Below are 20,804 nucleotides of genomic sequence, written 5' to 3'. Positions count from 1 at the left end.
AAAATATCGATATTTTAGTACTTTAGGGTAAATGTGTAGTTTATCATTAACAGGAACACAGTGGAAAGAAACTACATCATTCAGATTGTCTACATTCAAAGGAACTACTTCCTCTTCCGCCTTTCATACTTATGTGTGCGAAATACGCTGCCACTGGCGTGCACTCACAACAATGGCTGAGCATAATTGGAGTCATGTGTGGACGTATTTTACCTCCACAAACAGCTGAGACATGGTTGTCTCATGTGGCAAAAAAGTGAGGTGTTGTGGCCATACATGCCAACCTTGAGACCTCAGAATTAGGGAGATATTCAAAAGGGCTGTTGCTCCTTGCTATCTAAAATATAACCGGGCGCTGACTTAAACTCTCGACCGTCTCACACTTCTGTTTAATCAGTTTTCTGTTTGACGTTTATTCAGCTGTGTGAAAACCCCGGAGGAACCCACCCGATGGATTAATAAAATTTAATTTAATTTAATCTAATCACTTTAATCTCAGCCAAACCGATTTACCCACGAACAAATAAAACACTGAAAAAGCCAAACAATAACATTTTTAAGTTATCAAAGTGACTTATACATCATGTTTAACCCGAGTAGCGAAAGACCGCGGGGGTTTGAAGACGATGTATCGTCGGCTCAGATATTTGAAGTTTACACAGCTACATTCTCACCTGAAAATATGTTAAAGGTTTTTTTGCGACCAAGAAAGAGAACTAAGAGTAATATTAAAACTAAGTAGCTGCCGTCATTGTTGGAAACTGGAATTGGCTGGGCCGCGCTATGAATTCTGCGATATGGTTTTTCAATTTTGTTGTCCTGGTGGAAAATCGGGAGAAATTCGGGAGAATGGTGGCTCCGGGAGATTTTTGGGAGGGGCACTGAAATTCGGGATTCTCCTGGAAAAATCGGGAGGGTTGGCATGTATGGTTGTGGCAACATCACTAACCTTGTCAAACACCTCAGAGTAAATCATATCACAGAATATGAGGAGCGTATGTTGAGGCGAACTGAAGAGGAGGAGAGGGACAGGCGCTGCTAGGGCGAGACAGACGTCTCTCACTGAATCCTTTAGTGCTGCAGGCAGGCAAGGTGTTCAAATAGGGCACAACTTCAGTTTTTTTTTTATTTCTATGTGATGAACTCTGCATTGTTAAGTGATAAGAACAAGTAATCTGATGTCCTGTAATCATTATGACACTTGAGATGTCTGTGAAGGTTCTCAGTCATCCAGGTCATCGTAGTCAAAGGAGCTTGCAAAGAAAAGCGTCTGGACTTCTTTAAGTTACTTGAAGACGTTTCACCTCTCATCCGAGAAGCTTCTTCAGTTCTAAGGTCAAATGGTGGAGAGTCCCAGATATAAACCTAGTGGGAGTGACCCCCCACAGAGGGACAAAAGGACCCCCTGATGATCCTCTAATCGCCTGAGCCAAGGTGTGAAACTGGGTGTGGGTCCCAATCAGCCAGAGTTTCGGGTGTGTTCATTGTGAAACCTGGCCCCACCTTATCATGCAAATTCCTAAGGTCAGATGGCCCAGGATGTGAGTGGGCGTTAAGGCGTCTGGGAAGGGATCTCAAAACTGGATTATAGATGGCAGACAGTTGGTGTCGTAAACCACCGCCTGTTCAAAGATGGTCGCTCACAGTGGACATAGATGGCTTCTTTCACTCCTCTTTCAAACCATCTGTCCTCTCAATCCGAGAAGCTACTGAAGAAGCTTCTCGGATGAGAGGTGAAACGTCTTCAAGTAACTTAAAGAAGTCCAGCCGCTTTTCTTTGCAAGCTCCTTTGACTATAATTTGAGATACAATAAATAAAATAAGTTTTTGTACAAAGTATCGGTACCGGATCAGTATCGTCAATACCACCCTGAATATTACTTGGTATTGGATCGGAAAGGAAATCAGTGGTATCGCACATCACTACTGGTTACTAGCGTTTATGTCAGAACCGGTGCCATAATTGCACCGGGTACCGGTACCCATCCCTACTAATCACACAGGTTAAAGTTATAGTTTGGGGCAAGTATTTGGACGTTGTAATTATTTTTTAATGATTGACTCTATATCCTACCAGAACAACTTTAATTCAAGGCTTTTACCAAAAGTACTGCATCATCTGCTAAGGAATTAGTCATTTTTGTAAATACTACATAATTGGACAATTGCCTGACGAGCAGTTTCATAGCCAATTGTGACCTTTTCCCTCTGTAGTCTATCGGAAATTTAGTAGATAAAAGATCTTGTGTTGATTCCAAGTAGTGAACTTGTATTTGGTAGCTGTTTACTCAAACTCACACTATAGGGTCCAATGATATCATTGCAAATGAAGTCAACCATCATTAGGCTAAAAACCAAAATAAACTTGGCAAAGAAACACAACTTTTTGAGTGGCCAAATCAACAATCTGAAACATTCTTAAAAAGAAAGATTGCAGTGGACAGCTCAGAAATCTCTCCAAAAAAGGAAGCCTCTACAATATCTAATATCTAACCAAGTCAAGGACACTTGTCAAGAACCAGAACGCCAGATAAGAGTTTTCCTTAACACAATTTAAAAAAAAAAAAAAAACTACCTACTTCTGGAAAGAATATGTGAAGAAATTAGCTTGTACCAGAAGTACCAGAATGAGCTCATTATATGAAGCATAGTGTACTGCATTATCTGTCAAAGATTGTTAACATGGTTGAATTAAACTGAAGTAACACTGAGATGTGCAATAGAGTAGTGCAAAATTATATAATAAACTATATGTACACTATAACACTAAGAAGCAGCTGTAAGAAGGTATTATACAGATATATGTGTGTGGAATCTTATGCCTGACAGGTGTGTTCACCTGTCATAGAAAAGAGTGTTATTGTACAGTTTCTTAGAGAATGGTAGGAAACAGCAGGGCTATACTCTGCTCACAATCCACCACAGGCTCAAAAACTGATCAGACAGGGCTTCACAGGTATATAAATATTTGAATCTCAGATTATTTGACAAGTGAAAGAACTGTGGCTCACCCACCATAAAACAAACTTCCAGCGAACTGGAAGGCAAGCTGAAAATGCAACAGGAATTCTTAAAAAAAAAAAAAACGGAGGAAAAAAAACGCATGTCAATGATCTTTACTCCTGCTTCTTTATGTATACTTATGATTGAGTTCTGCGTTATTAGTTTTCTATAACTGGTCAACTGATGAATATTCATATAATCATAAAAAGATGGAATAATACTTTCAAGGTTATTCATGACTAATGTACCCAGGTAAGAGGAAGAAAGACAAATATTTCTTCAAGAAGCCCAGTGATCAGATATTAAATATTAAAATGCTAAACTGGTGAATGTAAACTAACGAGCTACAAAAACAAAAAAGAAACTGTCAGATTTGCACTTTAGCATGCTGTATATATATATTGTCATTAGTTCAAAAAGTTCTATAGTTTCAAGCCACGAGAGATTTCTGCTTCACTTGGCAAGAAACAGTATTGCTTACTTATATTGTTTTACTGTGAAAACTGCTTACTAAAGTTTGCTTTCTTCTGCCACTTCTTTAAAAAAAATAAAAATAAAAAAAATCCCACAATATTGAAGTCCCTGAAGGCAAGCATGGAGCGATACCTTCAACCAGAAATCTGCCTGACAGTTGAACATCTTTGATGTAGTTTGTCTTTTTTTGTTTGTTTAAACACTATTTGAATTCCCTCATTGGCTGATTAGTGTCAGAGCTGTAGCGAAAAATCTAGGCCAGGTTTGTCAGACAACTCACGACAGGCATTTTCCCTTCTGTTCATCAATTGCCAATGAAGATGTTTGGTTCTAGATTTGTTTACTTTAAACAAAGCCGCATCTAATAAAGGGAAATTTTTAAGGATATGTGAAGCTCAAGTTCTAGAAATTTCTGTGAATATTTGTTTCTTATTATGAAGCACTACATGTTGCCATATTAATTCTGTGAAAGTATCAAACACTCAGTCCACAGTGAAATATGCATAATATTCAGAAAGAGATTATAAGAGACTATATTTATTAGTTTTGACATGGTATAGCCTCAGCCTGTCAATGTCATCCAGGGTTTTATTTAATTAATTTTAACACCTGCTATCACCTGTTGATTTATTATGTGCTTATATGGAAAAACTTAGAAGGTGAAAGAGAAGGTGCGTTTTTGCATGAGTGAAGTATATCAAGAAATCAGAGAAATTCTAATGGAATTTACTGGAGAACGAAATATGATGGAGACCACTGACAGGTTAAAGCAATGAGCCAGAGCCAAACCACAGAAGGTAAGACGCTAACAGAAGGAGCTTTGCAAGGAAAGAAGATGGTTGAACAAGAAGGTAAATGAGTAAAACAGATGGACAGAGAACCAACAAAGTCACTTACTGTCCTAATAATAAAAAACAAATCTGAAAACAAGGCACAGGTGAAAGGGTGAGAAATCAAAAAGGTGTAAATAAGCAAAGAACCACAAAGAAAATTATGACAAAAAGAAAAGTTGATGATGACAAAAAGTTGTTATAACTGAGGTTCAAAATAGTCTTACAAAGAGGAAAAAAACTAAACAAACCTACAATAACAAACAGACAGAACAAACAACCACTCACAACACTGAATTGACTTCAAATATTTTCATGGTGTGGCACTTGGCTGTGCATGTAGAGCAATAAAGGTAAAAATATGGAAAGGGAAATGAATAAACTGCTGCAGAATTCTTATTCATGTAAGCCTGAAAGGTTTGTGTGAAAAAGATGAGGTCAGTATTTTCAGATCCTTTGCCTTTCCCTTCTCTTGGTTTATCTGCTGTTAATGTGTAAGTGAGAGGGAGGGATAAAGAAGAAGTTACACTTTTTCTTGTTGGGCACGCCACTACATAAAAACCATCCCATCTCAGCAAACACAATTTTATTCTGCTGCACAGACTTCTTGAGGATTCACTCATTAGATTTTTTTCAAACTCCTATAAAAATTAAATATAAAAGGTGTTTTGGTTAGTAAGAAGAGAACAACCTTCTTTTAAAAAAAAAACAAAAAAAAAAAAAACGTGAAATTTGATCTTTAAGTAAAAAAGGATATCCAAGAGATGCATAACATTTAGTAACTATGCATGGGCCTCAAGTGATTTTACACTACTTACGATTCACTTTCGATTTCATTCTGATTATTGTTGATTATTGTGTCAACTGATTAAAGAAAGACAATTTCAGTGAATGGAATATAGAACCATGCTAAGCTGTGAATACATAGTAAGTATTAACTAATAAGTGCCAAAGGGCCAAAGATGTATGTTTTATGTGATGCCATTGAACAATTACTACAACAACAACAACAACAACAACAAAAAGACAAAAGCATCAGCGTCCAATGAATTCTACAGCTCACTTGCTGCCAAATAGCCACTACTAAAGGTTCTCACACAGAAATTAATCAGTAATGCACATTAAAGTAACTGTATGTTGCTCTTTACTGGTCAGTTTTTAATTATTTTCATAACCCCCTTTTTTGTAGATTAATGCAGTTCTGGTGCTGTATAACCAATTGAGAAGCTATCAAGAGAAAGCAGACTGTTGTTTTCCATTCTTACATCACATATAGGAAAATTTCCAAGACTATGACTGCAATAACCTTATCCAAAGTCTCTGGCAGACCACCGTTTGCTTAAAGCCTTAATCTCACCTCTTCTAAAGAACTTTCAGACAACTTTAGCAGTCAGCACTCTGTATGCAAACCGTTACATTTTCAAGGATCAGTCTATAAACATTGAAAACCTGAAAAGAACCTTTCTGGGATATTTGGAGAATTATTCCACACATTCAGGAGCAGTTGCAAACCACTTTCAATTTACCACCGTTACCTTCCCAGTACCTTTCTACATAGTACACTATCACACCACACAGACTCACATGCACGCACACAAATAGCAGCTTTTTCCCATGGAGTGATTAGTAGCTGAAAGTCTCAAAAAGCTCATCTAGGCTCGTTATCACCTCGTTTTCTGCTCATTAGGCTGAGATCAAAGACAGAGGGGTAATTAACGAGGTTCACATCACTGTAGGCTATTGGGCTACCCCAGTTCCTGCTCCGTTGGAGAATTACTTAGGTTAGCACACACACACACACACACACACACACACACACACACACACACACACACACACACACACACACTTACATCTGTCTTTGAGTTAGTACTCACTGACATAAAGTAGAGATGGACCGATATTACGTATCGGTATCGATAGAGCGGCTGTGGCGTGCGAGACCTCTCGGCGGTCTGGTTGAGCATTTGGAGCCTCGCTACCAAACCGGCATTTCATCTCCAAGAAAGTTATCCCAGAAAGAAGTAAAGCAAGTGTGTAAGTTCATCTCTGAATGTTTGTAAAGCACTCCCACATTAAGCTTAACAACCAATTGCCTCTCATTCTCTCCCCCTCCCTCGCTTGTTGCTACTTCAATCATGAAACTTCCCGTCTCTCTTGTTTGTTTTGGCCCACTTTGCACCAGAAAGAGGAAACCAGCGGCTGAACAACAGCAGTACGTTTAAGCTTGATAAGCTGTTAACAGAATTTATTTAATATTACTTTCTACACCAGGATCCTTTTCTAAGTAGCTGACGGCTGGTAACTGTGCAGGGGCGGGTCTAGCAAAGTTTAGCCAAGGGGGCAGGTAGGGCGTTAACAGGGAAAGGGGGGTAGGAAGACATACTTTTCTTTCTTATTCTCATTTAAAATGTCTAGCGTTTAATAAATAATTATCTAAATCTTACATCCAAAGTTTTAATTAAATTAAAGTTGATTACGTCAATTAAGCATCACGAGGTGGAGGGTGGGGGATGGTTTCCTATTATTTTTGCTCGGATTTGGCAACCCTATTAGTTAGGTTGTTTAATATTTCTGCTAAGTACTCTTTAAAATACCAGAATAGGAAGGATGGTGTAGGCTTAAGTTTATTAGATTGATCAGTATTGCTGAACTATGAAATATTTTGGGTGCAGTGTATTTTTTGCATACAGGTATAACAGAATAGCTTTAGTGTTTTGTTGTTGTTGTTTTTTAACCCTTTAAAGCCGGTCGGAGCGGACACGTTCCGTTTTGTGTAACTATTTTTAAATCCCGGTAGCACTGCAACCACGTAAGCTAGCGCAATAAATTTTTTTTGCATATGAAACCTGAGGAGTTGTACTTACATCTTATGCCATCAGCTTGTCCTAGGTCACAGTTTCATTCCACATATAGCTTTGCAAAAACTGCATAAAAAAGCACTTTCAGCAACAAAAATGATATTCCAGAAACATGCTTTGCCGATCCGATCAGCTGTTTGTAACACTTCCTACATCCATCAGCGCAAACTATCAAATGTCCGCCATGACCTGCCCAAAACCAGAAGTTGTGTCATTTTGCAGAAATGTAGTTTTTTACCATCAGGGCCTTATGAGCCTATACTTGTGTTTTTAAAAGTTATGTTTGACTTTATGACTTTCTGTGTCGTTTCTGGGATGCTTAGGACTCATATTGCACTGCTGGAAATAGTTTATTTTGATGCATATGCTGTTTTTTTGCAAATTTATGAATAATATTTATTTTCGTTTTTCCTGCAGTATATGAAAATAAAACTATGAAGACACTTAAAATAAATTTCCTGTGGTGGGAAACTATTTTGTGCAACTTTTTGTATTTACAGTTTTGAGGGATAAGCCTCTTAAATTTCTCTAACTAGAAATATATGTTAAAAAAGAAAAAAACAATTTTAATTTTTTTGTAGTTTCTTGCACTTTTTTTGCAATTTATGTAATTACTATGCACTTAATGCATACATATTATTAAAATTTGGGCTATAATGGTTGTATTGATGTATATCAACTTGAAATGCTCCCAAAAATGGCACTAAAACATGCAAAAATATAAGCTCTGGCGGACTTGGTTCTATGGTAGGTCTTAAAGGGTTAAACTTGAGTATGAACTTATACAAAATGCAGAAAAATAGTAAAAAAAACAAACAGTTTTATTGATTAAAAAATGCATCCGAATATATCGGATTCATATCGGTATTGACACATATCCAAATGTATGATATCAGTATCGGACATAAAAAAGTGGTATTGTGCCATCTCTAACATAAAGCAGTCCCTAGCTTTTACTCTAACCTTACTGATCACAACTAGACAATCTTTTTCAACTTTTAGCTTAACCCTTACCAAAACTTAATTCAAACCTTAATCCCAAATTAAGTCGTAACCTTGAAAAAACCCTGCTCACAAACTGTCTCTCTTACAAAAACTACTGACACACTACCATATATGTGGACCCTTCCCCTTAACCTGTGGTTCTCCAACTGTGGGCCTGTCTACACTGGTGTAGATGTGACATAGCAACACGTTCTCACTCCCAACTCGTCAAACGTGTGACGCATGGTCAGGCTCCCTCTGCTGCACTTATGGACGCACAGGGTACCCCTCTCGCGTCGGGAATTGACGTGAAGGGTCCGCGGAAGTGCCTTTTGTCGGTATATTTAGACATTTTCCAAATCACATTGTAGTGACGTATACAGAACACAATAAATTATATAATGTAAACAACTACCTGAAAAACAGGTAGAACAATACTTTTGTGTGGTTTATTGCATTTACGGAGGGAGTGATGTATGCTGGGTAATGGCACAGCTAGCTACTGGGTGACTTTATTCACCCGCTTCGGCTGTTATCAGTCCATACAATGGGCGTTATTAGCACAAATCTGTCCCATAGATATGGGCCATCTCCTGCTAGATTGTTCAGAAGGTTGTTCTCATCCATCCAGATGGAGGATCACTAACAGGAGCGTGGAAGACTCCAGAATCCACTCTGGCTGGAATCCGGTGGATATGCAGTGTGTACAGGTAAGACCATTTAAACGGACAGCATTTATAGAATGACTATTAAAAGTCAGCGAGTGTCAATAATGTTAATGTGGTTATGTTAGTAATACACCGAGTGCTAATATAACAGCTGTAAGATGCATTTGTAGATGTTATTACGTGTTTTACCGTCTTTATGGTGCTAGCTTAAAGTTACGGTGTAAACGTTAGCTTATATTGGAGGAAAGCTGTTACTGGTTAAACGATGTTAGCACAGAAATATTAGCTTCTGTCATGACTGATGAAGTTACTAGTTGATAAAGTTTTCAGTAAAGTGATTAATCGCAGCCACAGACTGACAGCAAATATCTCGATTAGCTTCAGTGCATCTGTAATAAATATGTGCAAGTTTCAGTGCTTCGTTTAAACTGTATGATACTTATACTGACCCAGGGTCAGTGTAAAATACAATCCTAGCTGTGTGAACAAAGCCTGGATCCTTTAATCCTGCATCACAAACCTCAGGATGCAGGTTATTATTACTCTTTCCTGCTGGCACACCTGTCACACCTGAGAGTCAGCTAGAAACTTAGTGACGTGGACATCATGCAAAGACTGCCAGACTCTGTAATACTGCAAATGATCAGTGACTCAGGTTATCACTAAACTTTAAACAGCACCTCTGTGTCTCTGTGTGCTGAACATCTAGGATTGGGTCAGGCTGCATCAGCTGAAGCTGTTATTTGTATATATAAGTATTTTTTATTCAGGTGTGGGGAAAATACGTAAGACTGCAGTGAAGCGATGCACCAGATGAATCCCTGGCCAAAGGTATCGTACTTAAATCAGACTACTGATCCAGCCACATCAGCCTTTTGTGAGGTCTGTTTAAAGTAGACTAAAAGTGAACTGCAGGTTCCTGAGAGGTGGACTGTGAGCACAGAAACACATGTTCATACATACAGCTGCAGCAAACTTACATTAATTTTAAATAGATTTGTTACTCTGATGTCTGTCTCTGTGTTAGTCGTCTGACAGACTGGTGACCTGTCCAGGTGTGCTCTACCTATGAGTACTGGGACAGGCTCTAGCCTCTGTAATAGAAATGTTCTGTTATTCTCATTTAAAGTATTTAAGTGCTTATGCATGTGCTTAGTTGTGACACTGTTACTGTTCAGTGAAAGTTTCTAAAACTAGATGAACTTACTTCAGCGTCAGCAGTTTGAGAAAACAACTCCCTTTACAGGTGCTGATAAGGCCAAGGGCACAAAACAGCTTAACCATTGATCCGTTAGGTTTCATAGCGAGACACGTGAAGTGTGGTAGGATCAGTTTAACTTCCTCCCTCTTCCTTGGAATGCATAAAGGAGCAGGAGCACGACCTCTGTGGCAGCGCTGACATGACTGAACTGTGATGTTTGATGTGTGTTGGCGCAGTAATAAAAAGCTTGATCACAGCTCTTTCTGTGTTGCAGACTTTATTTAAAAAATTCCACGACACCCCCCCCTCCCACTGTGAACATGAATTGAATATTCAGAAGACATTTGTTTAAATAGTTCTACAAATCTGAGCTGTCGGTGTGTCCTTGGATTGTGTGGTAATAATATTAGAGCCTGCAGTCTTTCTTACTGAAACTCTACTATGAGTCATGTTACCTGAGATTAATTCTATGTTTACCTGTCAGCCTGGATGAATGTGCTGTGTGAAGGAAATTAAATTAAATCAGATCTGAACTGCGCACATTTAAGGAACCTGTTCATATTTAATATGAACCAGTGATTTTTTTGATTGCTGATTCCAAGAGAGTCTTTGTGGAAATCCTGTTTGGCTTTTTGTTATTTTAATTCTCTTCTCTGTTTTCCAGAACAGTTCTCCACAGTCACTGTCCACATGGGTCAGTGGGACCAAGAAGCACTCTGCTAATGTGGGACTCTGACCAGCAACATCCAGCAAGACCCAGACAGCGTTTTCTATCTCCCAGCTGGAGTTTTTGTTTGTCTGTGACTGGAGAGTCAGATTTTTGTTGAGCTTCACACTTGCAGAGTTAAGTCAGTTTGCAGAGATCCCTCCCACCCTGGCTTTTATGTGCTAGATTTCTTATCTGAAACAGTAATATTTCAGTGACTGCTGCTTATACCACAGGTTAATACACTCTACTGATCCCTGATGGGAGAATCATCAATTTTGGCAACAAAGAAGCCTGGTGGATGTTTGTTTACAGTCTGATGGTGGGACATCATGCTCTGCATCTTCAAAGTTTGCCTCCTCATTATTATTCATACCCAGTAATGTGAAGTATGCTCATATCTACTATAACTGAACAAACGCGGTGGTCTTCATTTATGGAGGCTGTTGAGTCTGAATGTTGGATGTTGTGTATCTCGTGTTCTCTGGGCTTTGTTGTCCTCAGTCTTTTCGCAGGATCAGAAAACAAAACCAGGAGGCGCGTAAATGTTTCTTCTCCATGATGTTTCTTCAAATGTTTCTTCTGGATGATGATAAGACTGACACGTGATGCCACCTTTGGTCTTGTGATGAAGCAAAGCTCAGGAAGAAGTGGGATTAAATGGTACCCACATGTGTGCTGCTGAGAAGGATGTACAGGGGCACCTGCAGCCAAATCCAAGCCTCAGGTTAGTTGTAGTTGCAGAACGCTACAGGACTGAGACATCTAAGGCATCAAATGTTTGATTAAACGGATGAAAAAGAGAAGTTTCTTCCCTATAATTATCACTTCTTAAAATCTGTAGCAACTTCAAGTCTGTCAGCGTGCTGAGCATGCTCAGAATGTGACAATATATTTTTGTTCAATATTTAATTTCTTTCAGTTGCAATTGTTAAATGAAAAAAATAAAAATATATATTCTTATAATTTAGCAAACTAATTTATCAAAAAAATATATACATATATCTGTATTAGTTTTAATAAATTAATTTGACAGCTGTATTGAAAATACCATATTGTATTCATACAGAATCAGTTTGGTATCATTGTTTGTCTGCTCACTGATTGTTGAAACTAAGAGCTGCTTTGATCTGTTTAGATCTAAAGTATCCAAAGTTGAGCTCTGATGCTTCTTCACCCCTGTGTGTGTGATATGTGATTTCCTACATGCTGGCAGAGCAGAGCGGCAGTTTGTGCTCACAGATGGTGACAGTGTGGAGAGACGGTGGTGTTTCCTTAGAAGAACCAGCAGAGTCACAAAGGGCACCAGTCCATCTCACCACCTTGACTTGCTGACTGATGTTCGTCTGCACTGCACAGAGGAAATCAGCTGACCGAGGTTTGTCTAGTGACGTGTTATGAAATGTATATTTGTTTTATGCTTACAGATGTGTTTTTCTTGACAGAGGCTCTGCAGAGGTTAGACAAAGCAGAGAAAACATGTGCTTTACATTTTACTGTGATTTATTGAGATATTTGTTGCCTGATGTTCAGCAGGAATGGAGAAATAGAATCAAAGGAAGATGTTTTTGCTGTTTTTGTAATGATGTAAGTAAATCTTCAATATTATTTATTTGCTTGGTTATATTAGGAGTGTTTCTGAGTGAGGGGGGAGGAGTCATCATCCAGGTAAAGTGACGTGGATCAGTGGATACACTTGTCTCCCCTTTAAAGGAGACGATCCAAGTCATCCTTAAATGTTAGTGCTTTCAAATACACAAACATTTTTAAAGGACAAAAATGAACATCCAACTTTGACTGTAACACAAAATAAATCTTTGCATGTGTGTTTTCAAACTCTCAGATGGGCAGCATATCAGTCTTGGACTGTCTAACCTGCAGCACTGAATGACCACCACACATGAGCATGTTCCTGCAACATTCAGCATCTGATCCTTCATCTGTGTGCTGCTGCTTTTGGTAAGTAGAGTTACCCAACTCCAGTAACTCTAAACACATGCCATCCATTTCTAACGGCCTGGTTACTTCCTGTCAGTTACTTTAGAAACCATGTGGTCACCTGACCTAACACTGTTTCTTCTTCTTCCCCTTAATGTTCAAGTGTCACATGTCAAACAGCTGGAGAGGAAACTACACCAGCGTACTGGGATGTTTCACCAACACGTGCCAGATGCTGTTCCTTCATGGTGACATCACCAGAGACAGCCCCGCCCACCTCAGGACCTCGCCATTGATCATGATGATTATAATGATGACAGCGAGCGGAACTAAGACTGTAAAAATCCACGACCAGAATGTTTCTTTCTAATTATGAATGAATAGTGAGAGCCTCTTTCTCTGTTTTGTCTGTTTTGGGGTTGTTTTTTTTTACCTCATTTGTTACTAACAAAGTTCACAAACTCACACAGTTTACATTCTTTATGTTTCCATCTTTACCAGCCACTCTAACTGCATTTAAGAAAATAATCCTTAGAAATCGGTTTTTCTCTTTTGTAATTGATGATAATTCAGTGAATATACTGCGCTGCTTCCTTTTATTGCGTCACACATTGCTTTAAGTTTTTCAGTTCCAGTTATTTTTTACTGCTGTTTGAATTCTCTGAATGTTTGACCCTGTAGACTGTTTGATGGACTGCTTGTCTTCCTGTTTGTTACCGCCGCCTGTTTTTTAATAAAGATTTGGATTTCTGACTTCAACACAGCCTCTGCGTGTCCTCCCTTTGTGTCCTCTTCCTCTGTGAATGTGTTGCATGTGTCACAGATTCATTTTATTAACAGCTTTCCCACAGTGAGTTGCATCAGCATTCATTCACAGCACATTTCAGAAGGATTCAGATTAATACAGTGATCTTACAGTCAGAATGATCCTGACAGAGTGCCACTGTAAATGATCTTTCATCAGGTCAATTTCAAAGTTCAGTATTTTAAAGCAGGAGTTATGAAGACTCATACTGGCATTAGGACTAATAATATGTACTTACAAAGTCAAAGTTTTTTAATTATGCTAGAATATTGGAAGACAATCAACTTTGTGTTTTCCGCATATTAATTATTCTGAAATAGAGACGGTGACCCTAACTGTACAGAAGCACTAAACAACTGACAATCTAACAGACATCATTGGCCTGAGCCGTCATGCACAGTGAGTCTGATCCTTTGCTGTGAGAGTCTGACAAGCATGTTTCTGGTCAGTTTGGAAGAAATAATATCACAATGTTGATCTTTTTTCCAATATTCCTTCTCTTTTACAACATAAACTGTGATCAAAGGTACTTGTGTTCACAGCATGTAATAATACTGACAGTCCAGGGCATTGTGGTCTGTTGAGCTAGGGTTAGGGTTAGCAATTCAGACATATGTAATCAATATTAAACGTCTCTGACGTGGGCCACTGTCCGCAGTGTTGGGAAATCCATACCAGGCTGGAATGAGTCAAGGTAAGTGAGCATCCACGAGAAGACACAGCAGATGCATCCTACTGACAGGACCAGGAGACTCCAGAAGCCGAGCATCTTCTCTTCAATGCCATCCTCTCCTGTCACCCTCTCTGCCCGCAGCTCTTTGAGTATGGGGTAGATAAGGGCGCAGAGAAACCCTTATTACTAATTTGTATTATAATTCAATTTTCATGAAATATTCATATTCAGTATCGGTCCTTTTATATTATAACCACGTATCCACCCAGGCTCATGGTGGGGCAGGGCTCTGTCCTGGGATGCTTGAGTACAAGGTAATGTACACCCTGGCCAGGTATCCAGTCTGTCAGAATTGTTTTCAATATTTGGTTCAAAAACACGAGTGACAACAAAAATCCAACTAGGATTCTTGCATATGATGAATGAAGTCTGTCTTTGACTGTATTGTCCAGCTGATCCATCAAACCCCCAGCAGGTGAACCTTATTCATGACATAACACGGCAACAATGTAAAAAATGAAACAGCAACAGTCTAAATGTAAAGTGCATTCTAAACTCCTCTTCAATAAATCATATGCAAAGAGTCATTCAGGACTGTAAAACGTGAACTACAGAACCCAGAGTCTTCATCATTAAATCTCTGGTTGCTTCATTTTTCTATCCTATATCAGATACTTTAAGGTTAGGTTAGGTAAACTTGCATTCTCATGGTGAGGCAAAGTGCTTTATGTGTGTATGTGCGTGTCATGAACGGCTATAAAAGGCCTATAATTAAAGAACAAAGCGGGGTTTGAGTTCGAGTTGCGGCAGACTGTCACTACTTGTAAATGGAACGCAGCCTCCCTACGGCGGACAGCTAATAACTGAATCGGACGCGGTCCACCCGAGTCCACAGCAACCACCATAGCAACCGCCTAGCATGACCTTAAAAACATATTCTGTCTTCATAACTATCAAACACGTGAAATGATTTGCAAAGTGTTTAAGTGTTACAGCTGTAGAGAGCTATGGCGGCATCTTTGGAAGCTGTTAACATAGCTAATAATATACGATGTAACCATGGAGACAGTCAGTCACGTGAGCTAGCGGTGCACGTTTACTACAGTGAATAAGGTGATTGCGTCCACACGCTGCAGAGGGTAAAGACATTACTTCAATATTGTTTTATATTGATATATATTTGCCTTCTGTTGACCATCACCTCAGGTTCACCATTACAGTTTCAGCAGACAGATGCACACTGACTAAATATGAACACATTCAAAAACTCATGTCTCAGAAATAAGCACAGATGTTCATGTTTGTCATTAGAGTTTTATTTGTAAGAAAATTATGAGCTTCATATTGTGTATCAAATAAAAGAACATTTCACAACTCTGAGTCAACAGGAACAGGTAACAGAAATGTCTCTAATGTAGACGTGTACAGTGTAGTGTAAGCATTAAAAGATCATAAAGGAAACACTAACATTTATGTGAAACTAATTGTAATAAAAAAATGAACAGGTGGTTAATAGATGTAAAAGAAAGAATCTGAAAACAACACTTTTTTGGTCTAAGTGATCAAAGTAGAAAACAGAACTGATGCTCAAAAACAAACCGTAGCTGCACTAATATTACACATCTCCATTGTTGTGGTGAACAGACATGTTGCTTTTAAAACCACATGCAGTGTGTGACCGTGACTGTTCACTGAGACCATGAACGCCACTTTGCTGAAGCCTTCGCCTTCTTCTTCTTCTTCTTCTTCTAAATTGGAAGCAGAAGGAGCACGAGCTGCTTTGATCTACTGAAATGAAAAAGCAGAACATCTGAGTTGAAACCAGTCAGCTGAAATCATTAAGACAGGAACAAATTCAATGCAGTGTCTCAGGTGGCTTAGCCTGTTACAACTGTTGATACAAGCTAAATACGGTTAACACACAGTGTCAGGGAGCTCCAGTGTGGGAACTAGTGGCTTTAGGTTTGTAGTCATTTAACTTTCATCCATTCATTCATTTAATTCAGGAGGAAGAAATGTCAGGTTGATGCAGGCTGGTTACATGCATTTGGTCCCATGCTGTCTTTAACTAAATGACTTGGTTCACTTTATGGCTGGGCTGTATGTGGGGTTATATCATGTTATTTGGGCAGGAGTACCTGTCCTCTGTTAGACTTAGAAAGTTTCTCCATAAGTAGAGTTTCTAACTCTTCTAGCACATCTGTGGCTGACAGCTTTTTGGTGGCTCTTTTTACCCCACACTGGTTGTGAGTGTGTAAATAGCCCCACTAGTTCTTTTGGGTTGCAGTTAACTTGGGAGGAAGGGGTGGGTCTGCCATGACTAGATGAATAACAATTATCTGGGATACATAAATTTCATAATGCATGCATATATGTCTACAAACCTGCCTGTGGGCTGCCATTTTTACATTCAGTTATTTCTCTGCTGGATCTAAATAATGAATGTGTTACAGTTAAACTGACACTGATCAGTAGTGATGTGCGATACCACTGATTTCCTTTCCGATCCAATACCAGGTAATATTCAGGGTGGTATCGACGATACTGATCCGATACCGATACTTTGTACAAAAACTTATTTTATTTATTGTATCTCAAATTATAGTGTCATAATGATTACAGGACATCAGATTACTTGTTCTTATCACTTAACAATGCAGAGTTCATCACATAGAAATAAAAAAAAAAACTGAAGTTGTGCGCTATTTGAACACCTTGCCTGCCTGCAGCACTAAAGGATTCAGTGAGAGACGTCTGTCTCGCCCTAGCAGCGCCTGTCCCTCTCCTCCTCTTCAGTTCGCCTCAACATATTCTCCTCATATTCTGTGATATGATTTACTCTGAGGTGTTTGACAAGGTTATTGATGTTGCCACAACCATACATGCCAACCCTCCCGATTTTTCCAGGAGAATCCCGAATTTCAGCGCCCCTCCCAAAAATCTCCCGGAGCCACCATTCTCCCGAATTTCTCCCGATTTTCCACCAGGACAACAAAATTGAAAAACCATATCGCAGAATTCAGCCAATTCCAGTTTCCAACAATGACGGCAGCTACTTAGTTTTAATATTACTCTTAGTTCTCTTTCTTGGTCGCAAAAAACCTTTAACATATTTTCAGGTGAGAATGTAGCTGTGTAAACTTCAAATATCTGAGCCGACGACACATCGTCTTCAAACCCCCGCGGTCTTTCGCTACTCGGGTTAAACATGATGTATGAGTCACTTTGATAACTTAAAAATGTTATTGTTTGGCTTTTTCAGTGTTTTATTTGTTCGTGGGTAAATCGGTTTGGCTGAGATTAAAGTGATTAGATTAAATGAAATTAAATTTTATTAATCCATCGGGTGGGTTCCTCCGGGGTTTTCACACAGCTGAATAAACGTCAAACAGAAAACTGATTAAACAGACGGTCGAGAGTTTAAGTCAGCGCCCGGTTATATTTTACATAGCAAGGAGCAACAGCCCTTTTGAATATCTCCCTAATTCTGAGGTCTCAAGGTTGGCATGTATGGCCACAACACCTCACTTTTTTGCCACATGAGACAACCATGTGTCAGCTGTTTGTGGAGGTAAAATACGTCCACACATGACTCCAATTATGCTCAGCCATTGTTGTGAGTGCACGCCAGTGGCTGCGAGACATTTATACAGCGTATTTCGCACATAAGTATGAAAGGCGGAAGAGGAAGTAGTTCCTTTGAATGTAGACAATCCGAATGATGTAGTTTCTTTCCACTGTGTTCCTGTTAATGATAAACTACACATTTACCCTAAAGTACTAAAATATCGATATTTTAATGTGAGAATTGATTCTAGAACATAAATGATTGGTATCGGAGGAATCGATATTTCAGGATCGATCCGCACATCACTAATGCTTGGACTTCTTCTGTGTTGTAAATGCACAAATCGGTCCGTCCATGATTACATTGCTCCTCCCATCAAAAGGTCTGTGCATGCGCAAATATATCGCCCTTCGTTGATTATTGGACTGACAGTTGTCGGTTGGAAAATCTTTACATATCGGCCAACCCTACTGGGTGACCAAACAGACCCAACTGGGCACACAACTGTGGAGACAGAGACACGACTGACTTCATACAGGAAATATGAAGCACAGATACGAAAGTAGAACACACTAGACACAAACATAGACAAACAAGAACTAGAAATATAAGTAACAAAACTGAGGGGGGAGAATTTGAACATAATTCCAAAGAACTAAAATAGTCCAAAACAGGCTGAAAATATTGGTCTGGAGACCCAGGACTATGACAACCCAATTTTCAGTAGGGCTGCTATCATAGAAGTCCTCATGCTTTTTTGGGCTTGCAGTTTGCAGTGTTTTCAAGAAAGACTTTAGTAATACATAGTCACATTTTGCAGTAGGTACATTCTTAGTACTTTGTTCTTGAAGTAGAAAGTTTTCTTAGGTTCTCTCTCAAGCTCAGTAACCTAAGTAAGGATGTTTAGGAAAACATGGTTTGTGTGGAAAAATAACTAGCAGATTTTTTTAAGAAAAAAGATTCATGATGAAAAAAAAATGAAGCCTTTGATTTCTAAGGTGTGGGGAAAAAAAGTGATGAATATTTAATGTACATGGGCATTCTGAAATAAGTTTTGCATAATAACTGTTGAAAGCAGTACCCTTTTTTTCTCTCTTCTCTGTATTGCAAGAAGTGGGGACTATTGATTTTTATTCACAAAAGTATAATATTAAGATCCACAATTCCCCTCAAGTTGTTGCTAGGCATCCACAAGACACCAAAGACATTTAGATGAAAAATAAAGAGACTCATACAGGATTACAAGAAAATAATGGACCAGCGTAAGACCTTGCATTAGTAACTGCTGGTTGCTGTTGCAAAATAAATAGAAAAGAAGCTCAGACAGTATTTAGTTACCCAACTAAATACGATTGGGGCGATCGTGGTTCAAGAGTTGGGCGTTCGTCTTGTAATCGGAAGGTTGCCGGTTCGAGCCCCGGCTTGGACAGTCTCAGTCGTTGTGTCCTTGGGCAAGACACTTCACCCGTTGCCTACTGGTGGTGGTCAGAGAGCCCGGTGGCGCCAGTGTCCGGCAGCCTCGCCTCTGTCAGTACGCCCCAGGGCGGCTGTGGCTACATTGTAGCTTGCTATCACCAGTGTGTGAATGGGTGAATGTGTGTGTGAATGGGTGGATGATTGTGTATAGTGTAAAGCGCTTTGGGGTCCCTAGGACCAAGTAAAGTGCTATGCAAGTACAGACCATTTACCATTTACCCAAAGTCCAACTAGCCCCCATTGTTGGTATTAAATTAACAATTAATTAATAGGGCAACTACATATGTAGGCAACTTACTGGCCCATAAAGAAAATAAAGTTCAGACAATAGCAAAAATATAAATTATATACATTTTATTATATTTATATAAATTATACTATATATAAAAATATCCCTCTTGCCCCTGCAGGTGGTCTATCCTTCAAGCTCGAGTCCCAGACCCAGACAACAAAGTAAGGCTATTTTTCGTAATAGTAATAAATCACACAGCAACAGTACATTCATGTAATTGTAAAAAGCATGATAATATATTAAGTAATCCAAAGTATTCAGAATACGTTACTCTCATTGAGTAACGTAATGTAATAGGTTACAAAATACATTTTGGGGCATGTATTGTCACGGTCTGCAGAGGCAGGCCGTGCGGTGGTGTGTGTAATGGACCCAGGAGCGTACACAAGTGAGTAGACGGGAGTGAGTTTAACAGAAAGCGAGCCTTTAATATGACTGAAGACCAGGAATACAAACACAGCAGGGATAGCGTGGCTAAACTATAACTAAACTGGGAAAACTAATACTGTGACAAACTAAGAGAACTCTGAGACGAAGATGATCACAAAAGACTGATCGTGAAAACATGGGGGTGAGAACACAGACGACGCGACACAGACTACATGAAACACAGAGACTAAATACACAAGAGGGATGATCAGGGGAAGTGGCCACACATGGGAACACAGCTGACACAGATAAACATAACAAGACATGGCAGGAGTAAACAACACTGACGGGAGACTGTCAAAGTAAAACAGGAAGTACACAGGTGCAAACAGGAGGAGAGAGAGAGCACAGGCATAGTGGGCTGGGGAAACATGGAAGGAAACACAAGGAGGGGAGATGAGGGCTCACAGATACATAGAGGGGCACACAGGGGATAAAAGTCACAAGGGGAAGTCAAATAAGGAACACCACAACAGGACAACTTAGGAAACATGGCCTAAATAAGGAACGAAATACAAAAATACAAGAAACTAAGAATACTGGGCCCACATGGCCCAGGACCATGACATGTATTCTATAATCTGTAGTGGAATTACATTTTAAAAGTAACCTTCCCAACACTGTGTATATATATATATATATATATATATATATATATATATATATATATATATACACATACATACATATGTGTATACATATATACATACATATGTGTGTATATATGATAAATATGATTTTTTTTTGTTGCCATTTTTCAAGTGGTCTTAAATTTTTGATCGGGACTGTATACATTAAGTCTACTGTAACTACCTTTTTTTCCCCCACATGTGAATCCCCAGAACACTGAGTTTATACTTCATGCACCCTTCACACAGCATTTCTCTTTCTTAGCT

The 20,804-nt window shown here is 39.0% G+C and overlaps 1 long non-coding RNA gene across 8 annotated transcripts; it reads left to right on the top strand.

The window, feature by feature from the left end:
• Window positions 1-8,408: 8,408 nt before the first annotated feature.
• Window positions 8,409-13,424, top strand: LOC146709988 (uncharacterized). Of its 8 annotated transcripts, none has more exons than XR_014920509.1 (7): window positions 8,409-8,490; window positions 8,784-8,862; window positions 10,686-11,454; window positions 11,944-12,105; window positions 12,358-12,465; window positions 12,571-12,686; window positions 12,829-13,424. It is a non-coding gene; the product is annotated as an uncharacterized LOC146709988 (long non-coding RNA). The 8 variants fall into 8 exon arrangements; XR_014920511.1 differs by lacking the exon at window positions 8,409-8,490 and adding an exon at window positions 9,577-9,651 and having other exon boundaries at window positions 8,504-8,862; XR_014920512.1 differs by lacking the exon at window positions 8,409-8,490 and adding an exon at window positions 9,591-9,651 and having other exon boundaries at window positions 8,505-8,862.
• Window positions 13,425-20,804: the final 7,380 nt, after the last annotated feature.

This window comes from Copadichromis virginalis, linkage group LG5 (assembly GCF_057382275.1).
Source record: "Copadichromis virginalis isolate Kocher_CV1m ecotype Utaka linkage group LG5, C_Virginalis_male_GT1.1, whole genome shotgun sequence".
NCBI classification, from domain to species: Eukaryota; Metazoa; Chordata; class Actinopteri; order Cichliformes; family Cichlidae; genus Copadichromis; species Copadichromis virginalis.
Note: the sequence above shows the minus strand (reverse complement) of the source record. Positions and strands in the feature narration are given on the sequence as shown.